Source organism: Argiope bruennichi, chromosome 6 (assembly GCF_947563725.1).
Source record: "Argiope bruennichi chromosome 6, qqArgBrue1.1, whole genome shotgun sequence".
Lineage (NCBI taxonomy): Eukaryota > Metazoa > Arthropoda > Arachnida > Araneae > Araneidae > Argiope > Argiope bruennichi.
Window position 1 is genome coordinate 131,181,763 of NC_079156.1, and position 23,876 is coordinate 131,205,638.

At 27.4% G+C, this 23,876-nt stretch overlaps 1 protein-coding gene across 2 annotated transcripts in view; it reads right to left on the reverse strand.

Moving 5' to 3' along the window:
• LOC129973049 (uncharacterized) overlaps window positions 1-23,876 on the reverse strand; it is a 123,301-nt gene that overhangs the window by 93,382 nt on the left and 6,043 nt on the right. Inside the window, exons 1-2 of one of the 2 annotated variants that reach the window (XM_056087409.1) lie at window positions 11,573-11,653; window positions 2,816-2,875 (exon numbers count right to left, since the gene is read on the reverse strand). The gene's annotated coding sequence lies outside the window, so the exon portion shown is untranslated. Of the gene's footprint in view, window positions 1-2,815; window positions 2,876-11,572; window positions 11,654-23,876 lie in introns of those variants that run through there. The other variant, XM_056087408.1, reaches the window with a different exon arrangement.

Here is a 23,876-nt window from a genome sequence, read left to right on the forward strand (position 1 = left end):
GATGGTAAATGGAAAATAAAAAAGAAATTCTTTACAGAAATAAATAATAAATTTATGTATATAAGTCAAAATATTTAACTATAAAAAAGAAGCAAATCGAAATTTTTTTAGCAAATACAGTATCCTTCCATTGTTATGTTTAAGGGGAAAATAAAGAGTAGGAAAAATAAGTATCTTTGTTGTCCTTCATTGTAATTTGATGGCGCGATTTTTATTCCCTCCAAAATTTAAACCATCAAAAATAATTATATATAAATAATGCATTACTGACGCATTAGTTTTTAGCATTATCCAATTATTAGTTCAAAAATGGGAAATTTTAAATTAAAAAAAACAGACGTATAATATTTAATTCATAAGAATATGTTCTCTAAGAGGAATGCATACAATTGGATACAGCTATGCAATTAGGAACCACCTTTAATTTCATAAATTGGAGCGTAAAGTATGTAACTATGTTTGGGATGAATTTTTTGAAAAAAGGTCTAAAACAATCATATTTTTTAATTTTTCAATAAAAAAAATGAAAAATAAAACATCCATGAAATTAAAATATATCAATTAAATGACAAAAGGTTTTTAAAAAATAATTGTAAAAAACAAGTTTTTCTGAGAGGGGGGGGGGGTAAAAGAGGTATATAGCAAAAATGTTTTAGTTTAGAACTTGCTTCTTAAGCAATTTTCTAAATTTTTAGCAATAAATGTTCGAAAATAGCTTAAGAAAAAAATTGCGCAGTTCCTGAACTAAAAGAATAAGCTACATTTCTATCCACTCTTTAAAAATCACGGTTCAACAAATAAATAACATAAAAATTTCAATTTTTTTCGTATTGAGAGCATTAAAACAACTCTAAAATATTCATAAATCAATATATCATTTAATTTCTTGAGAAGGAACTGTTGAACATATTGATAAATTATTTTCCGAAATTCGAACCAAAAATATGATCTGGATTTTAATTCATGAAATGTTTCCTAATAAAATTCTATCGGAAATTAGAATTTGTAAAAATAGCATTAAAACGAATGTAAATGCAAATATAATAATCAGTGCAACTACCCTTAAAACGTAGTTTAAAAAAAAATAGGCTTACGTAATTCATAAAGAAATCTATTCAAATATGAAAAATATTAAATTAAAAAAAAATCCCACTTTTACAAAAAATCGACTTAGGGTTATGAAATTTTTTATGCAGATGTATTAAAATATAAATACGATAATTTTTGTAAAAACATTAAAATATAAATGCGTTAATTTTTTTTAAAACATTAAAATATAAATGCGTTAATTTTTTTAAAAACATTAAAATATAAATGCTTTAATTTTTTTAAAAACATTAAAATATAAATGCGTTAATTTTTTTAAAAACATTAAAATATAAATGCGTTAATTTTTTTAAAAACATTAAAATATAAATGCGTTAATTTTTTTAAAAACATTAAAATATAAATGCGCTAATTTTTTTAAAAACATTAAAATATAAATGCGCTAATTTTTTTAAAAACATTAAAATATAAATGCGTTAATTTTTTTAAAAACATTAAAATATAAATGCGTTAATTTTTTAAAAAACATTTTTATATAAATGCGTTAATTTTTTTAAAAACATTAAAATATAAATGCGTTAATTTTTTTAAAAACATTAAAATATAAATGCGTTAATTTTTTTAAAAAACATTTTTATATTTTACACAAAATATATTATTTAAACAATTTTTTTAAAATTATATATATAATTATATTTAAAAATTATAATTTTTTTAAATTTCGAAATTTACCCACCATTTTTTTTTCTATAATTTCTTTCGTATTACCCAATGTAAATCTATTTGAAAGAAAACTGTGTATCATTTTGCACTTCCAATTAAAAGCTAATTTTTTAGAAACATTTTTTTCACACTTCCAGAATTTTCATAGGAATTCTATGCTGTTCTGAATTAAAATTGATTTTTAACTGTCTGAATAATAATCTGTACCCTATTTTCTTTTGATGTTTGACCGATATCTTTAATACCAAAAACACTTAATTTCTTCAAAAATTAAGACACCTGGAACGTTTTAAAGATATTTAAATTTAATTACAGTATCATTTTGAGAAGAGTCATTAAGATGTACTATTTTTCTTCTTAACCTTTCAAATATTCACTTTATTGAAGAATACATTTCATAACACTATTTTAGTTGAATATAAGCATATATTTTTGTGATAAAACGATTAAAAAAAATTGCTCGTTTTGCTTATTTCAGTATATTGTCCTCTTAATGTAGTCACCTACCTAAACCCTTTCTAGGGCCGTGGCAAGTATACCTCCCACCAAATTTATCAATATTTGTATGAAATTATGTAGGTTGGCATAAGTTCTGACAAATTTTCATAGTAAGTCAGAAACTAAAATTTTTCAGTTCTTTATCTCAGACAAAATGATGTGTCTTGATTTGTTACTTAATTATTAATTAACCAAATTAATTTATTAATAAAATTAAATTTATCTAATAAGCTAAATGAATCCCTTTTCTTATTCTAATTTCAACCCTAAAAATATTTTAACACAATATGTCTAGGTAAAAATGGCCCTTTAAAGGGTTAATATTAAAAATTGCGCCTAAGTATGGATAATTCACCCTAAATTATTCCAAGCTCAATTCGTTGCAAACAAACAACTTATGGTACAAAAAATTGCTTATAAAAACAATTCCGTTAGTATCATTGCATCTGCAAAGTTTTGCAGGAAACTTTGAAAATGTTTTCAGGAAACGTTTTCAAGTACAATTAGAAAACATGCTATGTCAAATTAAAGAATTAAAAATACTCACCGGATGCTATCTGAGAAGAAAAAACACCCTCCGAAGAAGCAGCATAGTTTGAATGAATATCTAAAAAACATTCGAAAATTAAGGTTTTTAAAAATGACAATGTAATCTATAAACAATAATAGAAATATAGAATTTATGTCAAAAAGAAAAATATGAAAAGAACTAAATTATTTATCACAATCGACTTTTAAATATTTCAGCGATGCTATTATCCAGGAGTAGAATTTAAAATATCATAAATAGTTAAGGAAAGGCAAAGTCCTAGTTTTATTCATTAAGCAATATTGAAACTAGCTTCCAAATTCTTTTCTGCATTTTAAATTATACGAAATTCAAATGTTGAAGTTAGTAGCCAAATAAAGAATCTAATTGTTTAAAAGGCATGCTTAAATTCTTCTTATAATTCAAATTTTACAAGAAACAGTGAGCATAAACTTAAAAACAACAAAGTTTTGATCTTCGACAAACATTTCTCACCTCTGATTCGTCAACTGAAAAGCACCACACGCTACATAAAGACATTATAAAACGAATAAATTCAGTGCTTGCCATGGATGCAAGACAACAGATCAGAGCTCTGCAGTTGAGTGAGGGAATAGATGGAATGGTTCCCAGCTTATATATGGTGTCTAATCTCTGTCTTCCATTTAAATCTGCAGACAACGAATTTTATTGGATGCTGGTGGAAATGGCTTCCAACATTCAAAAAGGCGTGACTACTTCAAAGTATTTGCACCATTTTGGCGACATTTTGGCTTCTTTGAAATATATCATAGGAGAAATTTTCAATTGACGTGTTTAGCACTTACCAGTGTCACCATGATGGTTTTAAGCATTTGTCACCCTCGTCCTAAACAAAAAAAAAGTCCTGAAAGCATAGCATCTTAAATTGCTTTTTACCATTTCCTTAGGAATGTTTCCCGACAAAAACCTTGCAATTAAGAACTTCGATGTTTTTTTTTTTTTTTTTTTTTTTGTCTTCTATCAGATACTTTGATGGAAATAATTGTTACCAAATATTTTTAAAATGCCCTTCGTATGGATAGAACAAAAAATAGGGTCGTTTGCCGTTTGGGAAGAAATTACTTACACTTTGATTGTGAAGTTGCGTTATTTAGAGTGGCAGGATTTTTAAAATGACAATCCTACCAAATAACTCTTTGGTTTAATTTTGAATTTTGAGAGTGTCTTATTTTTGAAATTTCAAATGTAGAATGTACATTGCACAATGCATGTAAACTGTTAGCAGAACATTGGACGTTAATAGAGTTTTTAAAAAAGTATTTATGAATGGTAAATAAAAGATACTCAGATTTAAAATAATTCTTTAACTCATTTTGGTAAAAGGGTGAAGTTGATTTTGTCTGTTGTGTTTGCATGCAAATTTAATAGAACGTGAAAAAAGCGGCGCTATGATGGTTTTTGGATTTCCAGCATTACTTTATATGTTATTTTTTATTTTGTTTCGCACAGTTAAGAAGATTTATTCTGTATCTCGCTTTGTAACCCTAATTAAACTAATATTATATAGATATAAACAGCAATGTAATCTTATTGAAAAGCCCAATAGTTTATACAACTGCAAGTTTGAAACGCAGGAAAATTAGTTCAGAAAAAAAAATTAAGTTTGAAATGCATTATTTCAATATGATAGAGTGTAAAGACTGAATACTGTCTGTAAATTGCGTATTGGATCATATCATATGCATATTGCAAAAAAAAGTTCGGAACATTCTTCAGGACAGAATGCGACAGTAATTCGAACTAACAATTTTGATTCATAGTTGCTTACTGGTAAGAGGTATTTACAGTGAAATAGTTTTTCCAAATTTTTCATAGATTTTTAATTAACTAAATGTTAATCAATATATTAACGTCCTTACTCAATAGCTGGGGAGTATATTATCTTACAAAATAATTTTCCCACAAAAATTAAAAATTAATTAAAGGTGTGTTCGTTCAAATTAAAAATAATTAATTTTTCAATAACACCTGATATTATTCGCTGAAAATTTTTTCCAACTTCAATAATTTAAATAATATTTTTTTCTTTCCATAATTTAAAAATAATTTATAAAATAAAGAATATTTTAGAACAATATGTTTGATATACGAAATAATGTTTTTAAATATCTATCAAAAAAAATTTGGAAAAGGATGCCAAATTTCTTTATTCTTTTTTTTTTTTCGACTTCTTTATTCTCTTCACAGATTTTTCAGTTTCGGCATTTCTTGCTTTACTTTTCTTATTATTTGCAAATAAAAATTATTCGTTTATTTCTGCATTCTAAATTAAATTCCTTCCCCTTAATTTCTCACAATTTATCTGGGAAAAACTTCTTATAAGTACTTTTCAATTGAATGAATTCAGAAGGTGAATAGTTATTTTCTTTTGTGTTCTTCAACTTAATCACGAATTGTAAAATAAATATTCAAGTAATCTCGTGCAGAAATTTGAAACATTACGTTCAATTCAAGTAATTTTAATAATTATCTAAAATTAATCTCCTAATTATATCTTTAGGTTATTTGGATAAAACTGTTTTTGGGAATTGTTGCCAAATAAGTTTTAATTGTGAGGATAAAATAACATAATTTTTTTACTTCAAAAAGAATAAAGATTTTTTTTTTATTCAAATAACGTTTTATTAGGAGTCTTTTGTTAAAATATTGAATAGAAGATATCTAAATATAAGTGCTTGTTCTTTAACTACGACTTCAAAAAAGTAATATAATGATGACGTAAGTAAGAATTTTAGTTACAACACTTTACAGTTTTCATTCTTGAATTTAAAAAGTATCATTATAACCCTCCAAACAAAATACAATAATTTTTATTAATAATTTATATATATATATCATTGAATGTAAGATTTTATAGCTTTATTGAAAAGTATATGTTGAAATGTATAAACTCTAAACATATGACAAATATCGTCTTAAACTTTACTTTTTCCTTTTAATTTATCTAGAAAAATCAAATCAAATATTATATAAGCCAGTTCATGCTGTATTATTTCTTGTATTAAATTTGCATAAATTGCAGTTGAATTTCTACTGATTCATTTCTTCCAATAAATTTAAAGATCAGATTTTTCAGTTTGATTTTAAATGCATTTTTATCTTATAAACTCACGAGTAAAAAAAAATTATTTTACTACATCAAATGTTCTTCTTATAGAAATAATAAATTCATAAAATCGCTGTTACAAACTATTCGTTAGATAAGTCTCAGAGAAATTTTATAGATTCAATAAAGATTTTAAAAATTCCTTTGAGAATTGGATTTCAAAAAATTTTTTGAGTAGAAACTTACGAAACTGGCGATTAAATTGTTCTAAATTTTATTTGACTCATAATTAGTCTTAACAAATAACTGAGAAATAATTAATATTATTTGCTTAATAAAGGGCTTAATTTTTACAACTATATTTTTATAATTTTCACAAAAATTCATGTTTAAGAAATCAGAACATTTAAAATAAAAGATTATAAAGCACCTAATATTTCTGAGACTGTTTCATTAATCGCATTTCTTATTTTATCGATACATTTTCTTTGAGATATTTTTTTTAATTTCACTTTTTATTCTCCCTACCCTTCCCATTTTTTTTTATGCATTGTTAAAAATGACTTTGATAAGACAGAATTTATAATTTCATTTGAAATGTCATGTTAATACCATCAAAAATGAGTTAAATGAATCCGTTTTTGAAGGTAGTATTTTATCTTTTAGATAAATTTTTTTTATTTTTTTATGAAGTTTTTCCTTAACTCATTTAAAGAATCATCGTTTAAGGTAAAAATATCCATAAATATTTTGATGACAAAGCGATTTCTTGCTCAATATATTTCTTATTAAAAATTTACTACTGTTTCCTCTAAAAAAAATTTCTAACTCTTCTTAAGAATCATTTACACACACGCACACACATATGCACACACACAAAGTTTATTTGTGGTTCGGCAACAAAGCGAATTTCTGTCTAATTGCAATAAGTAACTGTACATAATCTAATAAAAATTCTTATATATATATATATTTTTTTTTAAATTTTATAATTCTTTCGTATTTCTTAACTCGTATGATTATCATATTAAGTTACAGATATATTACAGTCATTCAATGAATTAGAAATAATAAGGAAGACTTACTTAGTAAAATAGGAGGATAGCCCTTTTAACACCACTTAAATCAAGATGCATTATTTAACTCGGAGCTCAAACTTAGTGAGATTATTTATCAATGGTAACTTCCTATTTATTACCCTCAAAGGGTGAGTTCTTGTTTACGTCACACCCCCAATTTACTTGAAGAACCAACGAAAATCCCTGTGTTTCCTGGGGGGTGGGGTGAAGGATTCTCTCTCAGTTCTAAGGTATAAAAGTACCTCAAAGTAATGGGAAAAATAGGGTAGTTCCAAATGGGAAAACAATTTCTCATTGGTAGCCAAAATCTTTTTATGTAAAAATTTTCAAAGGTAAAGCAGTAATATCTACGCCCTCTGAAATAACCGAAATAGCAATTTTTAATTTTAACATAAGGCTGTAATGAATAAATTACAGATATTTTATTAGTTATTAAATTACAAGTACTGAAAAGAAATATTCACTTTTCAAGCTTTGGCCCGAATTTCTGAAAGATAACATGTGATCCACAGCTAAACAGCGTATGGTAAATCTATGCCCAAATATGTCAAGAAGATAAGAATGAAATCCGAAATATCAACCATCCACCAATGACAATTGAGATATTTATTTTTCTAGCCCCACACATAAGAGTTGCATGCTTCATTTTAATATAAATAAGTCTTTATGGCTATGTATGTATGTATGTGTAAGCTGTTCTACATCCTTTCTTAAATGTTTGCACCAATAAAAATTTGCAAACTTATTCTTCAAGATAAAAAAAAGAATACTGTCTACTTTTCAAAACGCAAAAGTTAGTTAAATATTCAATTAATTAGAAGTTAACCGAAATGAGTCGTTTTTCTGGAACAATTTTCGAACAAATAATTTTATGAGAAATATTTCAATGTCTTCTTAATACTTAAATCATTACCATTTGAAGACCATCTATTTTAATTTTTCGCAATCTTTCTTTTTATTACAATTAATTAAAAAAATTTAAAGTATTAGAATTAATATTAAAACTATAGTGTTAATTTTGTAATGTTTACAATACAAAGCTTGTTAATGTTAAGTTTGAACTATTTTACTATTTATTACATTCCGTTTTATTTCAATGCGTGTCTTTTTACCAGGTTTTCATTTGCTTCAAAGTATGAATTTAGTAGCGTCTAAAAGAAAGCTTGAATCTTTCGTTCAAATGGTGACATGAAAAGTAAAGTCCTTGTGATCAACAGAAACAGATTTGTGCCGATAGCAGCTAATTCAGGCTTTAAGAAATTCATCTTTATTTCGACTACTTTTTGCAGAAACTTCTGACCGATTTATATGGAACAAAAATCAATTATCATGAAATTTAAAATTTTACATTTTTGACGATGTTATCAATTTCATCTTTCTGCAATCTTTCTTTCAGTAACACTTAATTCTTCAGAATGTTTACTACAGATAATTTTGAAATAAGGAAATTTGAAGGTACTCTTTTGTTGAGCAATGTTAAGATTTTGAATTACACTACTATTTTTTTAAAATTTTTCTCTTTTATCTTATTCATATCTTTAGGCATATTTTTTAAGGGCACTGAGATAGTGATTTAACGTTTCCTAAAAGCGAACATTGCTCAGACGGAGACGAAAAAATAAAGTTTTTGTGAACAAATTTAACAGTTATTTTGAACCAAAATTTTGTCAGTTTTCTATAATAACTACAAAGAAAATTATTGCAAAAAATTATTTTTATACTTTTTAAAATTTCATAATTTTACCTTTTCTTAGATATTAATTTCCTTTCTGTGCAGTGTTTCAATTAATATTACGATTCTGAAATATGAAATTTATAGATTCTTCTTTGCTAGGCAATGTTAATGTACTCTAACGCTTCTTTAAAAATGTCTCTTTTATTTTAATGCGTATCAGTTGACAATATTTCTTGTTTATTTTAAAGAATTGACTTAACGGTGAAAAAAAAAAAAGAAAGCATAAGTGCAATGCTCAAACTCATAGGCAGGCTCAAAAAATAAATCTTTAATGGACAAATGAGATATTATTTATCATTGTTTAACAAAAATAAATACAATGAGTGTTGTTAGAACAAATGTGGAAGATTCTAAAAAAATGTTAGAACACAGGCGATTAATAATTTATATTAGAAAGAAATATTAATTTAGTTTATTTTCAAGACTTTTATCAATGAAAAAATAATTATTTAATTCATAGTTCTTTAAACACTTTTTCGCAGAATTCAGCATTTGCGAAAAAAACCTTGCATTACTAATATTTTAAATGTTGCAAACTTACTCAAAAATTCAGCTGTCGATATTTCTTTCTCGTCTGTTTCAATTTTCATATAATAAAAGGATTTTGTTATATTAATATAATAAATAAATAAGGATTTATTTGTTATATTAAATTATAAAGGATTACTTAAAGGATAAATTATAAAGGATTTTGTTGTGCAAGAAGACATATATAGTACTCAAAAAGACAGGACTTAAAAAGTTAAAAGATTATATATTTTTACAGAAAGGCACTTTCCAGTTAAAAAATTACACATTAGTTGATAATTCCGAACGACATCAGGATTTAGGACGTCATCTAGTGATATAATCAAGAAAACAGATACATGTGTATTATTAGTCGCAAGCCATTGAACAAACAATAATTATGAAGAACTCTATTATTTGTTGAACAATCGCTGAGATGTGCAAATATTAGAATATGCATGCACTAGAAGTAGGAATATGTGCTTTAAACGCTATTTTTCCGACTAATTGAAATTAAAATTTGACAGAGAACTACAACTGTAGCCACAAGACCACATACCAAATTACATATATCTAAGTTATTACAATTTGGACAGACGGTCAACCCCATGACACCTATTTTCAACTTTTATATAGATCTACATTGCAGAAACTAAATCTATGGGTTAAATTTTATCTATCAAATTTTCTTTGTTTTGTAGATATCGTATTAATTTGTATTCAGACAGCCGACAAACAGACTTCATCAGAATAAATTTATCCAAAATTTGATAAAAATCTAAAAAATTTGGTGTAAAGACCACAAGCCAAACCTCATCCGCTTAGTTCAAAATATTTTTGAGTTATTTTGTTCACAGACAGCATAATCCCAAAATGCACTTTTCGAATTCAGAGAGGTAAGAAAAGTGGAGATTCGTCAAAATTTCGAATTTGAATTTTTTGACGGTTGCGATACTTTTTCTTGGAATAAGTTATATACAGGAAAATAAAAGTATGAAATCACGGTTTTGCTACTAATTTAAGCAGTCTAAAATTCTTTTCAGAAGAGACCATGATTTTATTAAGGAAGATATCAGTAGTTAATGAAAATATGCTTGTAATTTTAATAATAATTTTTATTAAATGTATTAAATATATTCACCTATTAAGTGGCAAATCTATCGTTCTCGTTACTTAACCATGATTTAAAATTACATATCCTTCTGAAATAACTCTCACATAGTTTCTAATTGAGATCTTAATCAAATTATTCTAAACTGAGCTGTTCAGATTTCGAATTTTTTATACATACGTCGTTGATTTCAATTACAGAACCGGTTTTGCAGTTTATTTAGAAGAAAGAAAATACAGTGCAAACTATCGAACAATTAGGCTGCTAACAACAAGTGGAATCCTGTTGTTATATGATAAACTTTAAAAATCATGCAAAACTAGAAATAAGCATTTACAACACTACAAAGGAAGAATTTCTGATGCATAAATTATGCATTTTTTAAAAATATATTCTCAAATCTGCGCTTTTTAAATTTTTTTACAAAAATTTCATGACTGTTCTAAACACAAATATCTGGAAAAAAAAAGTCACGCGCAGAAACATTCGAACGCTTTAAAAATATTTGATTTGTTTCCAATTATATTTCTGTACTTGTTTGTTTTCACAATAAATATTTCACCTGAACTTTAATATATATCTATAAATTTCAAATGTAATTCATTATGTTACTTAACGGGTCAAAAATGTTGATTCCGTTATTAATAACACACAAAAGAAATTCGTCTAATCTAATTACAATCCCGAATTATAAACTAATCCATGTCTTTTCGAACACTCCTTTTTGAAAGTGTTAATTCTAATCCAATGATTCATAATTAGTTTCAATACAGTGATTCTTAATTAGTTCCAATCCAATGATTCTTAATTATTTTCAATCCAATGATTCATAATTAGTTTCAATACATTGATTCTTAATTTGTTCCAATTCAATGGTTCTTAATTATTTTCAATCCAATGATTCATAATTAGTTTCAATACATTGATTCTTAATTTGTTCCAATTCAATGGTTCTTAATTATTTTCAATCCAATGATTCATAATTAGTTTCAATCCAATGATTCTTAATTAGTTCTAATCCAAAAATCTTGCAGAGAAAACATTCTTCGATAGTTAATGCAAGCTATTTGATTGATTTGATCGCAAGGTTAAATGTAATTTAAGTAATTTAATTAGCTACTAATTAAATTGCCATTTAATAAATTAGAATAAAAAATGGTTCTTTAGTTATAAAATAAATAATAATTCAATTTTTATACTGATAGAATAGATAAAGTAGGTTTTTAGAATTTAGAAGGAATGATATTCGTTGTACCTTATATATGCGAATTCCATTTCACAAGGGTCAGCAGTTTTCTCAAGAACAGTGACTTCAGACATTGGGAAAACCCCCCAGCTAAAATAAGAATTTTTTTTTATAAACTAAAATAGTTCTTAAAAATTTGTAGGTCTCGCAATGGGATCATTAAAGTAATTTATATCCTTCATGTCGAAATCGTTTGAAGGAAATAAAATACTTTACTAATATAGCAGGAGGAAAAATCTTTAATACGTCTGTTCTAATTTTAAGTGTCGCCATAGTTATTTGCACATAATTTCAGGTTGTCAAGAAAAGACATTCATCTGACATCAGTGACAAATTTCATCAGTGTCACAGGTGACTTTGGTTCGCATCAAAATTCTCACATCGAAGTGTCGCTGATACCAATAGTTCTAAATTTTTGTCACCATTCTTCTAATTAGAACTTAAGTTCATCTTCATTATACAGTGGACAGCCATCATTCTGGTCAAGGAAAAAAAATCGAAGATCTTTTAGGATATTTCTGCAGGGGCTACGTTCTTAGTATCCTTTCAGAATTATTTCTGAATTTAGGTATTTTTCAGTTTGATACTTATTATTAAATACAAATACGAGTGCATATATCTGCTGGGGGGGGGGGGGGGTAAGTAAATGTTTCATAAAATAAAATCAATACCATTTAATAAATGACTAATATGGAAAAAAATGTAAAGATTATCCATTTTGCTAACCAATGCTGCATCGATATCATAGATCATAACATAGTATGTGAAAGTGATCAAAACATAAATTTAAAGATTAAAAAAAGGTTACAGTGCAATTTATCTTACAATAGTTTTGATAACTGAAAATGAGTTGTTTTTTTAGATGTACTTACCCCCCCCCCCAAAAACAAAAAAATGTTACAATGCAATTTTTTAAAAAATAATTTTGATAACTAAACTAAAAATAAGACTTTTTTTTTTGTGGATGTACTTACCTCCTCTCCCCAAAATAAAATGTATTGATTGCTCTATAAATATATTAATTGCCCTAATTTCCTTCAAAAATAATTTCTTTGTACAAAAGTTTACTTATAACTACGAAGGGACAAAAATGCGTGTGAAAATGAATCAATATAATGAAAACATCACATCTAAATAATGAGATAATATTCTTTTGAGCCAATGTTTTTTTTTTTATTTTAACAAAGCTATTTTGACTTCATTTAAGTAAAAAAAAAATCTAGTTCTGATTGTGCTGAAAAGAAGAAAAACAGCTTTTATCTTTCATTTTATCAATTTAAAGGGTCACAGTGGCCTGAAATATTTCAGAAATACTATGGTTTAAACAAATTTAATGATAAGTTTCAAATTAGTAAATGTTTACATCTTGTAAAAAAAGTTTTTTCTTTGAAGACCCATTTTATATATACAATATAATATATATAGTCTACACATGTATTTAAGTCAAAAATTACAGAAATAATTTTGAAAGATCTTTGAAGAAATTTACAATTCTATACCCAAAAAACAAATATTTTAAAAAAAATTAAATTTAGATATTGGTGCATAGTTTGATATTGCTGTACAGAATGCTATGTCTTCCACCCTTTGGACATTGTGATTTTTTTTTATTCTTATGTGTATTAATACATTCTGTATATACTTTTCAACTTAGTCTTCTGCAGCCAGAATTGGTTTGCTAACTACTTAATTTAAATAATTCATTTTAGTCATATGATTTATAATGTATACCCTTGTTTACCACCCATATTCTGGCGATGACTATAAGCCTTTCAATAAATAATTAATGGTTCTTTCCCCTGGGACCTTCAAGGTTTTACACCCTTTCGGACAGGCGGGGTCGTCGTGGAACAAACCAATACCAAATTAAACATTGAAATAAACACAATTTTTTTTTAGAAAAAAAAAAACTTGTTGAGTTTTTACTTTTAATATATGTTGATGTTGTTAATATATAACTTTAATATAATAAAATATTATGTTGCATATATCAAAATATGAAACATAGTTTCATTTCACCTCCGGACACTTCGCTGATGTTTTTGAAATCAGTTGGCATCTTCATCTTTTCCCTCGGATTAAGACTTCTGTCTCTGAACTAGACATGCATAATGAACATTTCGTTGCCGTTATCAGTCACCAAAAGACACTTACAACCAAAAGTGTATGTTTGCAAAAGCTAAAAAACACATTCGTCACAAAATAATGGCCATTAACAAGCAACTTTGCGAAGACAGCGGGGCCGATCAAACTAGAACTCTTATCTTATGGGCTCTTTGTCCGTGGAAGAGACCCCTCATCTCATTCTTCATGGGTTTGGCGATAGGATAGGACAGGAATTTCGCTACCTGTGTCCCCCGTCGCAAGGCCTGGGAAGAGGTTGACAATTACGATAACTGGTTGGTCGTTTTTGGAACAACCTTCAAATTTATTTCGTTTCCCCGCTTCAAAGGCGTCAGTTGTGCTTCAGCCTCAGATAACCAAACACGACTGAACAATTGTACTTATTCCCTTTTTCCAAAGGAATGGAGCCTAACTTTGTCAGACCGTCTTTTTAGTGCAGATTGCCATACATGCAATCTCGGAGATTGTCCACAATTTTCCTTAGTATTAAAAAGCTTTTTAAAAAATAAATTATATAATGTTTATTTGTAGAAATAGAAACCCCCTGTTACTAATAGTTGTATTCGTCAACCTTTTTTTTTTCTTTTTTTTCTGTAAAATCAAGTTATGCTGATGCAATCAAAGTTTCATTTGCAATGCTTTCTCTTAAAATGTAATACAATTTATAAAGATATATAATTTAATCGATAGAATTTTTTAAATTCTTGTTATCAAAATATTTTATTCAGTAATAAAATTTAGATTGTTTGATTGTCTTTTAATTTGGTCTTCTACGTTGCATTTTCCGCAATTTTAAAAGAAGCAAAAAAATTTTTAGACGAAAAGTATATTTTGGTGGACATTAAGTATTAAGGCCAGAAATAAAGGTTTGGAATGACAATTTTTTCTACTTTATTTATTCTTTTTTAAAACGTGGTGGTTGTTTTACCACTATAATCATTTCTTCCCCTATTTACTCCTTTTTCTTCCCATTTCATTTTATGCAAGTACTCGTTCTAATCACCAACTGAATTCTTTGGAACTAAAATAATTTCCTTTTATAGTTTTTTTCTTTCTTATCTTGTTTATTCTATTTTATTTATTTATTTCTTAAATTGAAAACTAAAGCATGAGATAAGGTAAGTAAGAAAGAGCCAAACAAAAGTAAGTAATGAATCATTATTTCATCAAATAGAGTCAAAAGTATAAAATAGAACGTCGATAAAATCAATGTTACTTTAAGAATTAATATTGCTTAATGCATCATAATTTTGACTAATATTTATAGATGCTGAGGTATCCTGATACTTAAAGATTAAGTCTCTAAACCCTTTAAGGCTTCACAGTTTAACGAAGTAAGTGAAATTTGTTATTTCGCATTAAAATGCTTATTAGAATATAACATAGATATCTAATAAAATTCTAACTGAAAGCATCTGTCATTACTAGCGTATAGAATTACACCAGAAGTTACAGACAATAACATGGATGCATTGTCTGAAAAGATTTGTGAAAACACTTCATAGCTGATGCGTCTTATGCAGATTTTTGTTTGTGGATCATTTTTGCTAAGCCGAAGTAAGTGGATTTTAGATTTTCGCATTAATTTGTATATTATAATGTAACATAGGCGTCTAATAATGCTCTAATTGAATGCCTCTGTTAATATTAGCGTAAAGAATCTCCCTGGCAATTATAGTTGATAACAGCACAGATCCGCTGAAAAATTTAAAATAGAATTTTTCAGACGATGTATCATGTGGAGATTTTCACTCAGAAGAAGTAAGTGAATTTTATATTTTCTCTTCAAATAGCATATTATCATGTAACATATATGTCTTATAAAATTCTATTACGCTAATTTTAATAATAGTATTTATTAAAATTAGCGTAAAGAGTCACAGTGGCAGTTACGGCACTTTTTTTCAGATGACGTGTTATGCGGAGATTATCATTTATGGATCACTTTCACTCCAGATAAAGTAAGTTAATTTTATATTTTCGTATTAAATAGAAAATTAGCATGTAACGTATACATCTGTTAAAATTCTAACTGCATGCATCTGTTGATATTATCATAAAGGATCACTGGAAGTTATGGACAATAACAAGAACACATCACCTGAAAAATATTGTAATAAATTCTCTGAAAAATGTATTACAAAAATTTTCAGATGATGCGTCATTTGGAGATTTTCATTTGTGGATCATTTTCGCTAAGACGAAGTAAGTGATTTTTGTATTTTTGAAATTAAATAACATATTAGCCTGTAACATAAATGTTTAATAAATCTCTAACTTCATGAATCTATAAATATTAGCTTGAAGAATCTCACCAATAGCTGCGAACAGTAACAAGCAGACATCATCTAAAAGGTTTTTGGAAAAAGAAAATCTTTTCAGATGATGTATCATGAGGAGATTTTCATTTAGGCGAGGTAAGTGGAATTTAATGTATCAACAACTTCGATATTTTAAAAATTCATCATACGGATTTCTTTATTTTCATTTGAAAATTATAAATTTATTTTTATTTTATTTTTGTTATGAAGAGGATGAGTAAAACGCTCTCTATAACAGTATTTAATAGTAAGTTTCCATAGACTGGAAATTCAAACTAATTAAACACATAAGTAATTAATACATTTAAATCAGATTTCGGCTCTAATGATTAATTAGTGTTTTGACCAAAGCATCGTTTTGTAGATTGAAATGTCATTGACAATTGAATTGTTTGAAGTAAACAATAGCATTACGATAACCGACACAATGTTTTGCTTCTAAAAATTTAATCATTTTACAAACATTTGATTTGGGCTGAAATCTCCTCTCTTCTTTTACACTCTCTTTCTAAAAAACCACTTTTACTGAGTCAAACCGATTTTACAATAAAATGCTATATGCAGAATCACATTTTTCATTTATTAAAATTTATTGAATTCTTAACAAAAGTTATCTGGAGAAAATTGATTCTGGAAGCCTCATTATTAATAATTTCTAATTACTTCGTTCGTTAGTCCCTAATTTACCAAAAGGTGACCATTATTTAAAGAAGTCATGGCCCAATTTTTTTTCAGTGTAAAGTTTTTTATTTTATCAACATTTTACATTTTTCTAGACCACTTTCCTGACTGATGAGAACATAATTCAAACATCAAATTTTAATTTCAAATAATAATTTTGGAAAAAATTATCCAATTCTTTCTTTTTTTATACGCTTTATTAAAACTGAAAAACATTCAGTGGCGCTTAATGAAAATTATTTTCGCAATGGCAGCAGATAGATGTTCGTTAAATAGTTCTGATCCATTTTTTCCTAATTTTCACATTTAAAAATCGATTATTTATTTATTTTTAATTATTTATTTTCTAATTTTATATTTTTTGAAAATCGATTTGTATTTTATGGAGCTGATTGATTATATTCTTACGGATTTCATATTTTTATTAGAAGAAGCTATATTAATCGTGTCAATAAGCATAATTTATAGATTTTTTTATTTATTCAATTACTTATTTATTTGATTAGTAATATATATTAACTAGTAACATCCATCTTACAATCTTTTCAAGCATGCAGCTGCCATTGCTTAATTTCATATTATAGAGTAAAACTTCTAATCATTGTCGGATTATGTACAAAATTTTATATATATCTGCCGGTTTTGAAACGTATCATTTTTTATTAATCTTTCTTCATTCATTAATCCTTCTTAATGTCTTTTCAATTTTTATTATCGTTTTTAGATTCACATATACGAGTAGACAGAATGAAACCAAGAGTTCTTTTTGGATTAATGAAAGTCTAGATCGTGAAAATATGTAATTATCTCAAAATAGCCTTTTACAGTGATTTTAATGTCCCAAAGTTAAATTGCATATATAAACACGTAAAAATGGCATTCAAATATAATTAGAAAAGAAAACATTTTTTAAAGAAGGATCTTGTCAAGTGGTGAATGTTTTTTATGGAAACTTATCTCACACGCGTTCTGAAGCTATAAGTCAATACAAGATAAGCAAGGAAATTGACCACACGGGGCCTTTTAGATATGCATCGCGGTCATTTCCTGCGCAGTTCATCACGGATGAAGTCGGTAACGGCAGCGACGGTGACCAACAAAGGTGGAAGCACTTAGAGGCAGGTAATAAAAATGTCTTTTTTAAGAGGGGTGGAAACGTCTTGGAAGATACTGTATCCCTTCAATTTCTCTTTACATGAATAGAAGATATTCCCACTGAGGAGACAATAAGGGACCTATTCTCCTCTCCCCTAAAAAAAGACAGGGGAGTCTTTTGGCGAGGAGAATATCTCATTTTACATTACATATTCCCTGAATTGAAACTTTTGAAGTGTTTGTAAAATAGAGATTTAGAATTTATTTCATTTTTTCAGTATGGATTTTTAATAAATGATAATCGAACACAATTCTATCGAAAGTATAAATATCGTTCGAACATTTTGTCTACAAACAAATATCTTTTCTGGACAATTCTTTCACATTTCGCAAATTTCTTTTCTGGATGGATTGTCAATGAATTTATTTCAATTTTTTACTTATATGAATCGTATTCTTCTCGTATACGAAATAGGGATAACATAGTGATCGTTAAAATGTTTTAATTCGATATTCTGACGTATTTCAATGTTACATAACTCCCCATAGTAGAAAAACACATTTTTGGAATTAAATATGTCTGTCTGTCTGTGAACACAATAACTCAAGAATGTTTTGAGTCAGACGGATGGAAATTTTGGTTTTAACACGAAATTTCTAGATTTCAGTTAAATTTTGAATGAATTTCAGTTAAATTTTAGAGGAAGTTTCTTAGTCTACCTGTCCGTGAACAAGCAAACACTATAACTACAAAAAAAGTAAAGAAATAAATAAATAAAATTTAGTAGACTGTTTTAATATTTAAAGTGTCAGTTTGTTTTAAATTTTGTTAAAGTGTCGCTTTGTTAAAAAATCCATCAACTTCTTAATGCTTATCGGTCTATGCTGTAGCATGCATATAAACACATTAATTTAAAAAAAACGTAACGATATGTGATTTTATTACTAAAATGGCAGCTCTGTGTTAGATTTTCGTTTTATTTTATCGAAAAAAAGCATCCAAAATACATACTAGATAAATATATAATCACTGATGTATGGGACTGTTTTAAAATAAAACAAAAAATTTTAATAAATCCTTAGAAATAAATCTAATAACCAATGCAGTAAATAATTTCTATTTTTAGTTATTTCTTGAACACAATTGCAAACCTACAAACAAAAAGACTTTGACGGATTCAGTGTAGAATTTTGAAAAGATTTATAATTTTAGTGCGAAGATATTAGAAATCGCCTATTTAACGAACTGAATTTTCGGAGTATTATTTCCACATATGCATGAACAGAGAGACGAGTAAATAATTAAACTATTCAAGGATTTACTCCAAAATCTGATTTAAATCTATAATCTTAGTAACAAAATAATGGGCAGAAATTTGACGTTTTAAATTTATAACGTTTATAAACTTTCTGACCAATAACGTTTTTTTAATAGGCTTTTTCCAAAATTTGACAAAAATTTCGGTTTAAGAATCACATTTCAAATTTCATACCTCTATTAAATTTCGATTTTGTGTCAATGTAGGTAGACAGATAGACAGACAGGCGTAACTCAAAGAAACTTTTGTGTGTGTGTGGCGGGGGGGGGAATGGGGTGAATTCAAGAACGTTCTCTTTGCTTGTATTTTATATACGAAAAAGTAAACATTACTGTTGCTTTATGTTGGTGAAGTAAGCCCAATAATAATCATACAAAATGGTAGAATTTACCATTATGAGAATATCATAACTTCAGAGTAACAAATGTATATACGTACACTATAAGTAGCTTTCCAACTGAAATTTGCCGATTTTTGCAGAATATTTTTACAGAATTTTGAATCCAAAAGTATAAGCCAAAGACCTTTTATCCCATTTAGAACTATATTGGAAGACATTTTTAATTATAGACAGAAAAAGATATTAAAAAATTCTCTAGATATTTCGCTCACGTAGACGACCTGTAGAAATCTGTCAATTTGTCACGATAATTTTTTTCCTCGAGTTCTCATTTTCTTTGGCAATCCTGATAAGGATGATCTGATTTCAAAACTGTTGAAAATGTGAAAAAAATTGATATTTTCTTTTAGCATTCAGGTGAAAACACTCTTAGCAGAGTGACAATTAAAAAACGCTCTTAATGGACATTATAAAAAATTGACCTCATGGAAACAAATGTCCGAAACATTGACCCGTTGCTATTCCACTTACAGGTCGTTTACCACACTAGTTTATCCCATTTCCAATGGCTGGATTCAACTGGTTCTCACCGGTTCAGAAGAATATACCTACCAGCATGGCAAAATACACATAAATGGATTTCTGACATTCTAAGCTTTCGTAACTTTGTTTTGTCCTTCAACTGGTGACAAATATTAACATCATCTGTGCTTATTCAATTTATTTATGAATATTATAAAACTTATCGCACTTTTAATAGCAAAAAGATTCATTAAAATACATGCATATTTAGACCACTTTTGAAATCGGCCAGTATTGTATTCTAACCAGAGGTTGATATAAATATCTTATGGTCTTAGAGAATGCACATTATGAGGCCTTTCTTTTAATAAGCTGGTCGATTCACTTTCAGATTTAGACGCGTTTTTAACATGTGAATATTTTATTATTTTATTAACATTGCGAATATGTATTTATCTTCTAATTGCCTCAAGCCAGTAGCCGGTTCACTGGGAATATTGGTTATATTTTATTTCAGATAAATCGTTTAGACATAATTTCATGTTCATGTTCATACAAAATAAATTCATGTTCATACAAAATTTCATGTCCGCCAAATTGTCTGACATGAAAGCAGTCTTATTTTAACTATCATACTTAAATTCTTTTTATTGAGTACATGAACCATCTAAATGAAAACTAATCTCATAACATCATGGCGCTATTAAAAGTATAGTACACGTAAGGTTCATCTATCTTATGATTTTTGTGATATTGCAGGTTCTATTTTTTTACTTGTCCTGTAAATTACACAGAAATTAAACAAAATCTTTTTCTTTTAAATTTCACCAATGAAAGAAAATCACGTGCTTTAACATTTGATGAAACAATGAAACCTGTTTGAGTTTCAAGGAAACTATGAAATCCATTGCTGAAAACTAGAGAAAAATTTTTGATGAAAAGTTCCAAAATTCAGAAAACATTTCCACGGCTATTAAATTTGTATCAATATTTTAAATCGGTGTAAAATTCATTTTTTTCCGGAAATTACTGTGAAAAAACTTCAAAATGCAGACAAATTTATAATTAATAAAAAATTCTGTTTAAGCTTTTTTTTTTTTTTTTTTAAATCCTTCCAAGGTACTCATTTCCATCTTTTAAGGAGAATGTGCGTCAATTTTGGTAGCTGTAGGTTAAATGTTCTGACCCGCCAACAGATTTATACACACGCACGCACGCACACATTGATTTTTATTATTAGTAGAGATAATATACCATATTTTATATTGATTAATACGAGGTTAATAATTTCACCTGCATTCGGAAAAATTACAGAGAAAGAATAAGTGGAAATTATGACGATCTGCACTTTTAGTCCTTCTGAAATGTGTTTTGACGTGAAAAAAAATACCTAATTTGAGTTTTATTTCTCTAAGATTTTAAGTTGGTTAAAATAGGTCTTTATGTTTGATTTCATTAAAGGATAGGGAAGCAGTAAGATAGGTTTTTGATGTTTAGATGAAGAACTATTAATATAAGTGAAAAAAATTAAAATGGAAAATTACAAGCATTAAATACCTTATAATCTATTAATGGTTTTAAAAAACAAATCTCCACAGATAAATGTTTTTTCTTTTTCTAAATGTAATACTCACCGTATCTCAATCTTTTTTAAAAATTGCCTATTGTAATGTCATTCCCAATTGAAGATTCTGGAATTCCTTTTCTGTCCGCGAATTCGGTTTGTTAGTAAAATACTAACAAACATTTCTCGATGATACCGTTTTTACTGATAAGGTTGAATTTTTTAAAAAACAGGACAAAATCGAAATTGTTGAAATTTGGAATTTTTATCAGGTGTTATTGTGGCGACTTGTCATTAGCTATTATGCAAGTTATACCATAGTGACAATCACTATCCACTACATCAACTGACTAGCCGGAACTCCTTGGAGCTGCCTCATTTGCACGGAGAAGAACGAACCATTATGAATGCTATGCAAATATCAATATCGTTTTTTCCCTTCAAGTACCATCTTGCAAGCACACGAACAGTCAGTCAATCTAGAAATCATTATTCGAAAACTGATAGAATAAAGAATGTTTTAATATAATAAATGACATCCAAACGATATTCGTGGAATCCACGACTGATACAACAATTACGTGAATAAAAACACGATCGTCACCAAACATTTTACAACTGAATTGCACCTCAGGTAAAATCGAATCCTTAATTTCCGAGAAATGCAATTTGAACCGACGAACGCAGTTCTATTCGCGAAAGAAATACTAATCTTCAAAACTATTATTTTTGGAATTGTAAAAATCGTTAGGAGGTTCTTCATCAGTGATTTTTTTTTATAAATGTATGATATGAAGTTTTTAGTAACTCTTTGACTGGTTTCATTTTGTACAACAGTATGCGCAGTTATGACTAATATATTTATTCAATTATGTTTGATTGAAACTATGTATAAACTACGGGGTGAGTCAGCTTAGGCAGTACACTCTCTCAATTTTAGCCGAAATATTAAAAAAGAAAGACAAAATTGTCTTTAAGTCAACATCGTATTCGTGCAAGAACTCGATTGCATATGCGCAAGTATTATTAAAAGAATATAACTATATATAGGTGTCGAAGGTGTTCTCTTCGAACAGGTTTTTAAATAATCCAATTGATGTATTTTTTTACTATTTTTCAAAATTCAATAAAAGTTAATAAATGTGCTTTATAATTTCTTAATTTGGCTTTATATGAATGTTTCTTGACATGCGTACCAACCCTGTAAACTACAAAGAAAGTTCCGCTCAAACACTGGTCAGAGGTATGGAAAAATAATCAAGTTAGTAAATTTGTTTCTTAATATCTCAGCACATTTTGCAGATAGAAACGCTGTGTATTTTGCGAACTGGAAACTATACGCTTTGTGCGAAACTAGAAACTTTGTGTTTTGTGAAAAATGCTGAGCGCAAAAAATATGCTTTATTCCTTGACACTTTTATCTACGAATTACTTGTAAAAATTTAATTTTTGTAACTTTTTTTATTATTTCTCTCTATAGAAATCAAATTCAGGTCTTTTGATTTCTATAGAGGGAAATAATGTCTTTCAGATTTTTATTTGATGAAACTTTGCACCTGGAAACATATATATAATTACAATAGTTAAGGAAATAGATGCTTATTACACTTTTTTAGGACATCCTGATCTAAATTTAGGACTTTTTTTCTAATTTTTTAGTTGTATGTAAGCTGCCTTATTATATTAGATCCTTTTTAATTCTATAACGTCCCAGTTTAATTTTTGAACCATTTTTACTGACCATTTTCCAAAAAAAATGTTTGCTCTTATTTAGATTACCGATATCTGAACATCATTCAATACAGATATCATGCGATAAAAAAATCACGTCAAATTGTATATAAAAAATGAAATAGATCAAATACGACATTCTCTGAAATACTCTCCAACTTTTGCTTTATATAAAAAATAATAATATCGTCTACTTGCATTCAAATTCAAGCAGTTTTTCAGAAAAATTGTTGTCTGTTAAAACGTTTTTATGTTGCCAGATTTATTTTTCGATATGCAAATCTAGCTTTATTTCGTCGAATCAGCTGACCAAATAGTTAATTTAATCCGAAATCTGTGAAGCTACAACATCACTATTAAATATTTCAAATATATTTATAAAATCCTATTTCGTTAATAAGTTAATAATCCTAAGTAAGTTCTCAAGAAGACAGAGTAGGAATTTTTGAATTGTCCCAAGAAATTAATTTCGTTTCTCATGCTTTATATTTTCTAAATATAGACTTTCTTTATATTTTTCTAAATATGGAAGTTTTTTTGGCCATTTTGTTTGAGGCTGAGGGAACTAAATTTATGTTGCCAGATAGAGCTGGGTCTTTTCGCAACATTTATGGCC